This window comes from Lipotes vexillifer, unplaced genomic scaffold (assembly GCF_000442215.2).
Source record: "Lipotes vexillifer unplaced genomic scaffold, Lipotes_vexillifer_v1.1 scaffold341, whole genome shotgun sequence".
Classification (NCBI taxonomy): Eukaryota; Metazoa; Chordata; class Mammalia; order Artiodactyla; family Lipotidae; genus Lipotes; species Lipotes vexillifer.
The window spans coordinates 246964-259808 of NW_006797957.1; positions in this window are offsets into that span (position 1 = coordinate 246964).

Genomic DNA, 12845 nt, shown 5'->3' on the forward strand with positions numbered 1-12845 from the left:
GCTGATGTTGTAAGAAAGGAGGGATGGAGAGAGAATCAAGAGGCAAGAGGTTTACGTGAAAAGTATCTCCCATATGGATTGCTCACATTTGCTGTGTTTTCTTTCAATAATAGAAACTAAACATAATAAGAAAAAAAGCCCACTTTAACAGAACACATTTATATTTCTGTTTTGGGCAGAAGGATTTTTATGAGGAGATGAAGTGGCTTTTTTCAGAGAGGGGTGTTTCAACAGTAACAGGACAAACAGGAGAGACTTCTTTTCATTTGCACAGTTTGGTTGAAAGCTTATCAAACTTATACAAGTGCAGAGACTATGAGGTGAAAACACACTTGAATTTTTTTTTTTTTTTTTTTTGGGTATGCGGGCCTCTCACTGTTGTGGCCTCTCCCCTTGCAGAGCACAGGCTCTGGACGCGCAGGCTCAGGGGCCACGGCTCACGGGCCCGGCCACTCCTTTGCGGTATGCGGGCCTCTCACTGTTGTGGCCTCTCCCCTTGTGGAGCACAGGCTCCGGATGCGCAGGCTCAGCGGCCATGGCTTACGGGCCCAGCTGCTCCACGGCATGTGGGATCTTCCCAGACCGGGGCACGAACCCGTGTACCCCGCATCGGCAGGCAGACTCTCAACCACTGCACCACCAGGGAAGCCCTGAATTTTTTTTTAAAAGACCGAGAAAACAACAGCATCTGTTATTGTTTGGGATTTTATAGTGTTCAAATCGCTTTCAGATACTATATCAGAAACACCTTATGTGTATCTTTTCATCCTCATTGGATTCGCTCATCCTCACTCACCCTATGGCCTGGACTCTCAGCTCCATGTTCTAAACAGCTGCCCCTCCTGAAGCTGTGGGGCTGTAGGGTTTCACCACTGTGGACAGCTTGCCACAGGCCTGGGGACTCTGGCTCTTCCAGACACTTTCAGACTTGGATGAAATATCACACTAGAGGACATAGGAGTAGGCTTCCTGGGTGATTTCAAGGGGTGGAGGGATGGGGCAATCTGGAAGTATTGGGCAGTAAATTCTTCAGTGGGCAAATATTCGTCAGTGTTTCATCTTTCCTTGATGGGTTGCTTCGAGGTATAGTTTCTCCATAGATATCTTGCATGGTCCTGTGAATACGCCTGTCAAATGACTCGTTGTGACCCTTTGTGGCTTCACATGAAGCACTGGTCAATGTGGTAACTCATCATCTTTTCATTCCTTCCCATTCTTCTTGTCTCATTTCCTTTTGCCTTCACTCTGGATGCCCTGGGATTGTACCTTCCAAATAAAGCACCAGTACTTAATCCCTGCCTCAGGCTCTGTATTTTAGGAAACTGGGTCTCATACACATATTTGTTTCCAACTCCTTCCAACACTTTGAAGTAGACAAGAATGTTAGTGTTAGTCATACTTTAAAGATGAGAAAACTGAGGCTCGGAAAGTTTAAGTGATTAGTCTGAGATTACATTCATTTATTTGTTCATTAATTCACTCATTTATTTAACAGACATTTCTCAAGCACCTTCTGTGTGCTGATGGAGTCTGAGACAGACAAGATTTCTGCCTTCACGGAACTTAAATTGTAAGTTAGAGGAGACAGATGGCACGTAAGTACCATCAATATCTGCTGAATGAATGAATTAATGAACAGATGCAAGAGTCTTATCTTTCCCAGGTTGACTACTTAGATTTTTTAAAAACGTATCAAATTTCAAATTATTTTCCCCAAAAAACATTTTTTGTGGTGCTATTGTTTTATTGTTGTCCTGTACTTATGCTTAATCTGCCCATCGAGTAATCCAGTATTTGTTGACTACCAAATGATTAGTAGGCTCCAGGTACTTTTACGACAATATAGGCAGAGGGGACAACAGGTACAAAGACAACAAAGTATAAACAAGCCTGGGTGACTTCAGAAACAGAAAAGAGGCGGTGTGTCTCGGAAGTAAAGGGTGAGAGGGAGAGAGGTGTGGGATGAGGTCAGAGAGATGAGCAATAGCCAGATCATACAGAGTTCTGAATAAGGGTTATGATTTATTATAAGGACAGTAGGAAACCACAGGAAGGTTTTAAGTGATATGATTAACATGATTGCTAAGTGGTAATTCTCAGGCCTTCCGACTCCTGGACCCAAGGACTTCTTGTACATGAAGCAGGTGTCAGAGTTGGGACTAGAAGCTAAGCTCCGAGGCTCCCAGTTCCTGGTAGACTGAAGCCAGCTTCATAATGGTAGCTCAGATATGAGGCCCTCCGATAATGCAGCAGCATGACTCCAGTGGCACCCCTTCCCCTACAGTAGATGAAAAGACAGACTCTTGGAGTCACTTCCAGCCAAACAGGACTTTTTCGTTCCATCTATAGATTGGGAATGATATAACCTTTTATTCAATAGTGAGGTGGAGGGGCGGAGATCTACAGGTCCTTGGGAGCAGGAAGCATGTGACCTTGGGCTGCTGAGAATCAGCTGTGGTTCAAATCAATCTGAGTAATCCAGGCATCAGATCAGAAGTGCCTGTCCTATTCATTTAATAGGTGAAAATTATGATATTGCCTCGTCTGGTGTAAGAGAACTGGGTGGTTATGTTCAGTGACAAGAGAGGTGTCAGCATGGGTTTCACATTGTTTTGAACATCATCCAGAAAAGTCACAGGCAAGATGGGTAAATGCAGCCTGATGAGTAAAGTTTTGTTTTTGTTTGTTAGTTTTGTGTGAAAGGATGATGGATTTTCCTACACGGGGTGTCTTTGCAAGGGATTCTGTGACCCCCAATAAATGGGTATGGGAATGAAAATGTAGGGGTCACTGTCCTGAAGAGGATTCAGGACTTATCCATAGGTTTGAAGTTTGTCTCTCCCTTTGCCTCCCAACTTCCATTTTCTTAAGAGAGAACTCCAGCCTGGGGACACAGCTCCCCTTTTCCCTGGGATGCTTCCCTCCAGGAATTGTGGATCAGGCAGTCCTCAAGCCTTCAGTAACTCACGAACCTTGGGCCTTTGCACCACAAGTCCCCTGTGTGGACACCCCTTAATCCCCAGCCTATTCTCTCTTCTGGCTCTGCAGCTCTCAGTTCAATAGTTTGCCTTGAGGCCAGCAGAGACTGTTCCTATTCAGCTGACCACTAAGTGATATTTTGATGTTATTAATGTGTATTCATCTGCTCCCTTTCTTCTCCCAAAAGGAGCGAGGGAGACAAACATTTCAGAATAGAGATGAGGGAACTGATGGGGTGATCATGTAGGTTTGGGGGAAAGGGGGGAGGAAATTGAAAACATGGTGAGCTTGATGAAGCCAAGGAAGTAGAGAAGATGCCAAGGAAAGCTGGTAAACAACAGTGTTTGGGCATCGCAGAATCACACCTTCTCTGAGTCCACTGTTTCACCAGCCTGCCCCCATCAGCCTGGCGCGTCTTAGCAATTCCCCAGCTGTCAGCTCCCTACCTGCCTGGCTCTGGCTGCTCGGCTCAGAGCTGCTCCCCTGGGCCTCTCTCTGGCTTGTCAGCGGGCTGCGTCAGCATCACACCACACTGTCTCCCGTTGGCCCGGTGATCAACGCCTGACGGGCCGGCCCTCTCTCCCCTCTCAGCTAGGGCCAATGGGAGTCAGGGGAAGGTTTTGGTTACAAATGAAAATAAAATAAATAAGTCATACTCCTGCACTCCAGAGTCTGGGAAAAACATCTTCATGGCCTCGTAAATCTTTCTTTTTAAATTTGTCCTTTTCCTTCCAGGTGCCCCTCCCAATCCCCTGCGCACACTTGGCGGCCCCTCACGGTGCAGGGAATGCGAAATGAGAGGCTTGGGCTTAGGCTAGATGTCAGTAACCCCCCTCCCCCACGAACCCCCAAAGGCATTTTGTGCTGTGTGTGTGCGTGTGTGTGAAGAGAGGAACCAGCCAGCCAGGATCCAGGCCAGTGACAGCCTGTCCCCTACTCTTCTGACCTTTGCAACAAGACACCCAGCCCCTCCCAAATCCCCCCTCACCTGGCTAAATTACCCCCAAAGCTCGTGGTTTCTTTATTTCTTTCCATTACAGGGGGTTCTGATAATTAAATGCAATACTCTATCTTAAGATGCCTAGGAGTTTTTCTAAATAGATATTAGACCTTTTATTAAAGCTCGTTGACTTTGAATGTTTTGCTTAAGACTTCGTCGTCTGTTTAAAGACACATCTTAAGACAGGGGATGCTATGAATCTCATACACCTGAATGTGAATAACAGTGCCCCAAAGTTGGGCCTCAGAGCGTCAGGAGAAAGAGCTAGAGGTCCTGAAGTCACCAGGTGGAGACGTGTGTGAGGGACCAAGGGGCGTAAAGCTGGAAAAAGCCTTAGACCCCTTTGTGGTTTGCCTAGGGTTGCCCAGGTCATGTCATAAGGAGGATTAGATGGGGTGGTGGTAGGAGAGAAGCATGGTCACAGGGGCCAAAGGATTAGAAGGGAAGGAAAGCAAGAGGGTGGCTGCTTGGGCAACCGATACTCAGGGCAGGGGAGCCTTTCCCGCCCTCCCACCCCTGCAAAGGATCAGCTTTATCTTAAAAAGTCTTTTTAGGGCTTCCCTGGTGGCGCAGTGGTTGGGAGTCCGCCTGCGGATGCAGGGGACACGGGTTCGTGCCCCGGTCCGGGAAGATCCCACATGCCGCGGAGCGGCTGGGCCCGTGAGCCATGGCCGCTGAGCCTGCGCGTCCGAAGCCTGTGCTCCGCAACGGGAGAGGCCACAACAGTGAGAGGCCCGCGTACCGCAAAAAAATAAATAAATAAAAAAAGTCTTTTTACTTTAGACTAGGATGGACAATCCTCCTTGACCACTGCTATCCCACACTCCTTCCCCTCTCTTACTTCAGTGCATTATCCATGAAGGCAGAGGAGGTGTGCCATCCATTAACTGTGGCCAGAGGGCTCATCTTGCCAGTGTCCTGAGCTGCTGAGGGGTCGAGGAGAGATTTGTACCCGATGTGTTATCTTACAGGCTTAAGGAGGAGGAAGGGAGTGGGAAAGGGTTATAGGTTTAAGGAAAATTGCCCAACTTCTGCCAAATGGGAACGATGGAGGCACCACAGGGCAATGGGGCTGCCCTCTGAGGGATGCCAAGATGGGGCCATGGCAGTTCGGGAGGGTAGACAGGCAAGCTGTCCGCTTTCACATTGTTATCCAGGAAGACTTCAGTGTTCAGAGCCATGTACATTTCTATCTCTTTGAACTTTTTCTATCTGCTTCCCCTGCATGGTTGCCATGCTGAGGTGAGGTTTTTATAGACTGTACTTTTGGTGGGTAGCGTAGCTTCCACATTGGCTTGGGGCCAAGACAAAAAGGTGCCATCACAGAGACTCTGGGTGCCATGTAGAGGTACATTTGCCACAAAGCTGGTGAAGTTTAAGGTTTAGAGTCCCTCATTTGCATGAGCTCTGTCCATGGCGCTGAGATTGGCCTGGGAATATTTACACCGGGGTACAGTCTGCCCTTGGGAGGACAAACAGAGGAAGAGGCCTAGGTCGGCCCTGTCTGAACAAGAAATTCCAGGATGCCATATACATGGAGCAGGATCAGGAAGTGGGAGGCATGGGCTTTGAGTATGTATATATGCATGTTTCTTTGACCCCGTAGACGCCTTGCCATGTGTAGAGGGACAGAAAGAGTGGAGGAGCAGAGTGTAGCCTGTAAAGTATGGATTCCCTCTAGCCTGGGTTAAGGGTGTTTCTGATAGTATCCCAATAAGGTGCCAAAGACTGGGAGTACGTGTGTATACATACGAAGAGTAAAAGTATTTCAGATGTGCAGGGCCAGAAGCTACTCTGTGGAAAGTTCTTCCAAATCTTAAATCTCATATGTCTGAAAGACACGAGGAAGATTTCCCCAGATTTGACAACCATCCTAACAGTTTCCATGACAATATACCAGTGATGACTTCTGGGACTAAAGGAGCTTTTCTAAAGTATCAATAACAAAAGGCAAATTTTGACCAAGGATGCTAGAAGAAAGACTGAATTGTCTTTCTATTTCCTCTAGAGGATAAGATATGACAAAATCCCTGTCATGTGAAGAAGTCATCAAAGAGCAAAAGCAGCCAAAAATATAGAGGAAAAATTATTATAGAGCCATGTCAGGAAGTTAATTAATAAAAATATTACATTGTTTTCTATTCGTGATGTACGTGATATTTATCCACTAATTTTGTGTTTTGTGTTTTGTTTCTTCGTTCTAAGTAAATAGGGTTTTTTGGTGCCTAGTTTTGAACTCGTAGCTTAGCACTGTTTTTCTTTCAGAGGGGCTTCTAAGTTTTATAAACATCAGCCCGCATGAAACCTGTACCAGCCGCTGCCACCCTATTTTTTTCTGGGTAACAGTATTTAATGTCCTTCATGACTGTAGCTGAGAATGAAGGAAGTTATTGTAACCACTTCGTGTCCTCAGTAGATTGGGGCTTATAGGCTAAGCCCAAATTTAATAATGTTTGTGATGTTATAATGTTTATAACGTTTGGGATGTTTACCAAACGTGCAGTTTCATATGATCTTCAGTAAGCTACTGAACGTTTTGGATTTTGGATTCTTCATCTGTAAAGTGAGAGAGGCAGATAAAATGTTTTCTAGTTTTCTCTCCAGCACTAATGTTCTGTGCTATTCCCACTGAAAACTGAACTCAGCATTAGCAACTGGTATAAGCTGAGGACTGTCGGTATTAATTATAATCCACAGCAGTAACTAGATCCCCAGATAATGTCTTCCCTGAACAGCTTCCAATCGCACTTCTCCCCATATCCCACCTCCACAATGGTGTGGCTCACAATTTACACAACATATGTGCTTCCTCGAAATCATATTTTTCTGATTCAGAGTATATAATGGATATGCTAGGGAGGCCTTTAAGAAAGAAAATCTCTCATGAAGTTCTTATTGGCAAATGTAAGCAAATGTGACTTTATAAAAGGATTCTTCAAGTGGATTCCCTCCATGCCAAGATATTCACACCTCATATATAATTTCTTAAAATTCATATATTCAGATTAAGTTATATGAAGCCACATTAACAACGGCAAAAGTGACAAATAAGAGAGCCAATTTTGATCTTAGAATGGGGACAGTGGGATAAGATGGAGAGATTTGAGGTCTGGAAGTTGAGTATATGGATAGAAAAGCGCCCCCTTATCCCCAAATGTCTGGGTGACATCAAACTGAAAGACAGCTCTTGGAATGTGTCTCAGGTGCTACACTAACTCCTACTTTGACTATATTACCTTCTGGCACCAGAAATATGGCCAAGACAATTCCACGCATTCCTATAAATGGGTCTGTTTCGGCACATTGTGTATAATATGTTCAAAACCTCTAAACATTCATATATGTCCCTAAACGGGAGATCCACGCAGTGATGCAGCTAAGGGACTTATGCCCAAAGGAGTCTTAATCTCCAGCTCTAACAAAGACTGCTCTGATTCCTTGCGATTGTTCAACAGGCATCTCTCCCCTCTTTTACTATCCCTGGCAAACTGTTTCTATGCACTCCCCACCCCTACCTGCCCTTCAGATGCCCACTAGCTGGGTGCGTATGTTATTCTGAGGCAATAATGACTCTGAGTACACGTTTCTTAACTCATTCTGCTGTGTCACTGTCTCACCGGATCAATATTTGGCCCAGGAAGTGCTAACTCAAACTGAAGGCTGCTTCCTCCTTCCTCTTGTAGGAGAGCCGTGTCTCCCTGGAGTGTGGCTAACCCTTGTGCATTTACCACTTCTTTTTTCCTCCTGCTTCTGTCTTCCTTCATCAGCTGAGGCTGACCCTGGTTTTAAGGATGGATTTCAGGATGGAGGACTTCGATCTTTTTTTTTCTTTTTTTCATTCCCGTGCAACGTTTTACTTTAAAACAAGGAAATCATCTGTTTATTTTAGCCCAGGCAGTCCTGGAGAGTTTAAGCATGTGGATATGGAGAAAACTTCCTAGGTTCCAATATTTCCTATCTGTGTGTCCTCGGGCAAGTCACTTACCCTCTTTATGTCATAATTTCACAGTTTGGGAAATGGGGATTAAAAAAGTAGCTTCCTGAGGAGCTGTGAGATTCGGTGACCTGATGCCCGTCAAGTTCCAGGCATGGCTCTGACAGGTGAACAGTAAACGCTCAATGAGTGTTAGCTAGCATTTATTGCTTCCCATCTTTCCTCTACATTCTGTACTCCCATGGGTAGGGGGTTTGTTTTTGTGAGCTGAGTTTTTGCAAGAGAGATGAGAGGTTGGCTTAGATCTATATTTTTAGACTTTTGGCCTTGTACTGTGGCCTTTCCCCCCTTTATCTTTCTTGCTTTTTCCCCCTAAAGCCTAAAATATTTATTTTTATTTTTTTAACATCTTTATTGGAGTATAATTGCTTTACAACGGTATGTTAGTTTCTGCTTTATAACATAGTGAATCAGCTATACATATACATATATCCCCCTATCTCCTCCCTCTTGCATCCTTTCTTGCCTGCCTTACCTCACATACACATTCACCTTGACTGGGAGTTTCTCAGTGGTCAGTAGCAAGTGCCTTTGTCTCTCATCCCCAACTCCTGACTGAGGACACAATTTAGAGCATATGTCCAATAAATGTCTTTCAAGTGATTTCCTTTCTATAGTCTCATCAGTTTCTTGTCTTGTTATTTTTATTAGAGTCCTACATTCTGAACATTTGCTTGTTTTGGCAATGGAGTCTATGTTTGTAAGATATTCTTATAAGACTGTGTCCTAAAATATTTCCCAAAGTACGTATGACTGGCAGGGACACTAACCCAACGAGAAATATCAGGAGAAAAGATAAGATGTCTGTGGTTGTCGGCCTCTCCTCTCCTGCTTTGTGAGGAGTGGACACTTGTGAAGAGTTGTCTGGTGGAGAGAAAAATGACAATTTGAGACCTGCAGAGGAATGTTAAGGGGCCTGTGCTTTCTCTGTATGTTTAGCCTTTCCTGCACAGAGATTGTTTAGGGAAGATCCTATCCAACATCCCTACCTGGTCCCCTTCACCTTGAAACTCTTCCCCTCCCTCTTCTCAGGTCATTCTCCTCTAACCTTCTAGTATTTGTGGGTATTTGGCCACCAGAATTAGCTACCAAACTTTGCCACATTGTTTTCTACTTCTCCCCTTTTTAAGGATGTCCAATAGCGTGATGCCTCCTCCCCCTGTCCTTCCCAACAGGATTCTCCCCCTAAAAAGCATTATTTTTCATTGGCCTCTCCACAAAGAAGGGTCATAGTAAATTCAGTCATCTTAAGCTAATTCCTAGCATTGAGAAGTTGGGAGACACTGATCTAGGGTAGTAATTCTTTTTTAAAATGTAAATAAATATTTTATTTAAAAATATGTTTAGATTTACAGAAAAATTGCAAAGATAGTACAGAGAGTTCCTATATACCCCTCATCCAGTTTTTTTTTTTTTTTTTCTTGGTCCGCGGGCCTCTCACTGCTGTGGCCTCTCCCACTGCGGAGCACAGGCTCCGGACGCGCAGGCCCAGTGGCCATGGCTCACGGGCCCAGCCTCTCCGCGGCATGTGGGATCTTCCCGGACCAGGGCACGAACCCGCGTCCCCTGCATCGGCAGGCAGACTCTCAACCACTGCGCCACCAGGGAAGCTCCCCCTCATCCAGTTTTACCTGTTGCTTATCTTCTCAAAGAACCAGCTTTTAGTTTTATTGATCTTTGCTATCGTTTCCTTCATTTCTTTTTCATTTATTTCTGATCTGATTTTTATGACTTCTTTCCTTCTGCTAACTTTGGGTTTTTTTTTTTTCTTCTTCTTTCTCTAATTGCTTTAGGTGCAAGGTTAGGTTGTTTATTCGAGATGTTTCCTGTTTCTTAAGGTAGGATTGTATTGCTATCAACTTCCCTCTTAGAACTGCTTTTGCTGCATCCCATAGATTTTGGGTCGTCGTGTCTCCATTGCCATTTGTTTCTAGGTATTTGTTTATTTCCTCTTTGATTTCTTCAGTGATCACTTTGTTATTAAGTAGTGTATTGTTTAGCCTCGATGTGTTTGTATTTTTTACATATCTTTTCCTGTAATTGATATCTAGTCTCATAGCGTTGTGGTCGGAAAAGATACTTGATACAATTTCAATTTTCTTCAATTTACCAAGGCTTGATTTGTGACCCAAGATATGATCTATCCTGGAGAATGTTCCATGAGCACTTGAGAAAAATGTGTATTCCGTTGTTTTTGGATGGAATGTCCTATAAATATCAATTAAGTCCATGTTGTTTAATGTATCATTTAAAGCTTGTGTTTCCTTATTTATTTTCATTTTGGATGATCTGTCCATTGGTGAAAGTGGGGTGTTAAAGTCCCCTACTATGAATGTGTTACTGTCGATTTCCCCTTTTATGGCTGCTAGTATTTGCCTTATGTATTGAGGTGCTCCTATGTTGGGTGCATAAATATTTACAATTGTTATATCTTCTTCTTGGATCGATCCCTTAATCATTATGTAGTGTCCTTCTTTGTCTCTTCTGATAGTCCTTATTTTAAAGTCTATTTTGTCTGATATGAGAATTGCTACTCCAGCTTTCTTTTGGTTTCCATTTGCATGGAATATCTTTTTCCATCCCCTTACTTTCAGTCTGTATGTGTCTCTAGGTCTGAAGTGGGTCTCTTGTAGACAGCATATATATGGGTCTTGTTTTTGTATCCATTCAGCCAATCTGTGTCTTTTGGTGGGAGCATTTAGTCCATTTACATTTAAGGTAATTATCGATATGTATGTTCCTATTCCCATTTTCTAAATTGTTTTGGGTTCGTTATTATAGGACTTTTCCTTCTCTTGTGTTTTTGTCTAGAGCAGTTCCTTTAGCATTTGTTGTAAAGCTGGTTTGGTGGTGCTGAACTCTCTCAGCTTTTGCTTGTCTGTAAAGGTTTTAATTTCTCCATCAAATCTGAATGAGATCCTTGCTGGGTAGAGTAATCTTGGTTGCAGGTTTTTCTCCTTCATCACTTTCAGTATGTCCTGCCACTCCCTTCTGGCTTGTAGAGTTTCTGCTGAGAGATCAGCTGTTAACCTTATGGGGATTCCCTTGTGTGTTATTTGTTGTTTTTCCCTTGCTGCTTTTAATATGCTTTCTTTGTATTTAGTTTTTGACAGTTTGATTAATATGTGTCTTGGCGTATTTCTCCTTGAATTTATCCTGTATGGGACTCTCTGTGCTTCCTGGACTTGATTAACGATTTCCTTTCCCATATTAGGGAAGTTTTCAACTATAATCTCTTCAAATATTTTCTCAGTCCCTTTCTTTTTCTCTTCTTCTTCTGGAACCCCTATAATTCGAATGTTGGTGCGTTTAATGTTGTCCCAGAGGTCTCTGAGACTGTCCTCAGTTCTTTTCATTCTTTTTTCTTTATTCTGCTCTGCAGTAGTTATTTCCACTATTTTATCTTCCAGGTCACTTATCCGTTCTTCTGCCTCAGTTATTCTGCTATCGATCCCATCTAGAGAATTTTTAATTTCATTTATTGTGTTGTTCATTGTTGTTTCTTTCATCTTTAGTTCTTCTAGGTCCTTGTTAAACGTTTCTTGCATTTTGTCTATTCTATTTCCAAGATTTTGGATCATCTTTACTATCATTATTCTGAATTCTTTTTCAGGTAGACTGCCTATTTCCTCTTCATTTGTTAGGTCTGGTGGGTTTTTATCTTGCTCCTTCATCTGCTGTGTGTTTTTCTGTCTTCTCATTTTGCTTATCTTACTGTGTTTGGGGTCTCCTTTTTGCAGGCTGCAGGTTCGTAGTTCCCGTTGTTTTTGGTGTCTGTCCCCAGTGGCTAAGGTTGCTTCAGGCTTGGGTTGTGTAGGCTTCCTGGTGGAGGGGACTAGTGCCTGTGTTCTGGTGGATGAGGCTGGATCTTGTCTTTCTGGTGGGCAGGTCTACGTCTGGTGGTGTGTTTTGGGGTATCTGTGGACTTATTATGATTTTAGGCAGCCTCTCTGCTAGTGGGTGGGGTTGTGTTCCTGTCTTGCTAGTTGCTTGGCATAGGATGTCCAGCACTGTAGCTTGCTGGTCGTTGAGTGAAGCTGGGTGCTGGTGTTGAGATGGAGATCTCTGGGAGATTTTCACCGTTTGATATTATGTGGAGCTGGGAGGTCTCTTGCGGACCAGTGTCCTGAAGTTGGCTCTCCCACCTCAGAGGCACAACACTGACTCCTGGCTGCAGCACCAAGAGCCTTTTGTCCACACGGCTTAGAATAAAAGGGAGAAAAAGTAGAAAGAAAGAATTAGTAGAAGAAGAAAGAAAGGAAGAAAGAAAGAAAGAAAGAAAGAAAGAAAGAAAGGAGGAAAGAAAGGAGGGAGGGAGGGAGGAAGGAAGGAGGGAGAGAGGGAGGAAGGAAGGAGGGAGGGAAAGAAAAAAGAAAGAAAGAAGATAAAGTAAAATAAAGTAAGATAAAATATAATAAAGTTATTAAAACAAAAAAATAATTAAGAGAAAAAAAAGAAAAAAAAAACAAAAACAAACAAACAAAATGGACGGATAGAACCCTAGGACAGATGGTGGAAGCAAAGCTATACATACAAAATCTCACACAGAAGCATACACATACACACTCACAAAAAGAGGAAAAGGGGAAAAAATCATAGATCTTGCTCTCGAAGTCCACCTCCTTAATTTGGGATGATTCGTTGTCTATTCATGTATTCCACAGATGCAGGGTACATCAGGTTGATTGTGGAGATTTAATCCGCTGCTCCTGAGGCTGCTGGGAGAGATTTCCCTTTCTCTTCTTCGTTCTCACAGCTCCCGGGGTTCAGCTTTGGATTTGGCCCCACCTCTGCGTGTAGGTCGCCTGAGGGCATCTGTTCTTCGCTCAGACAGGACGGGGTTAAAGGAGCCGCTGATTCGGGGGCTCTGGC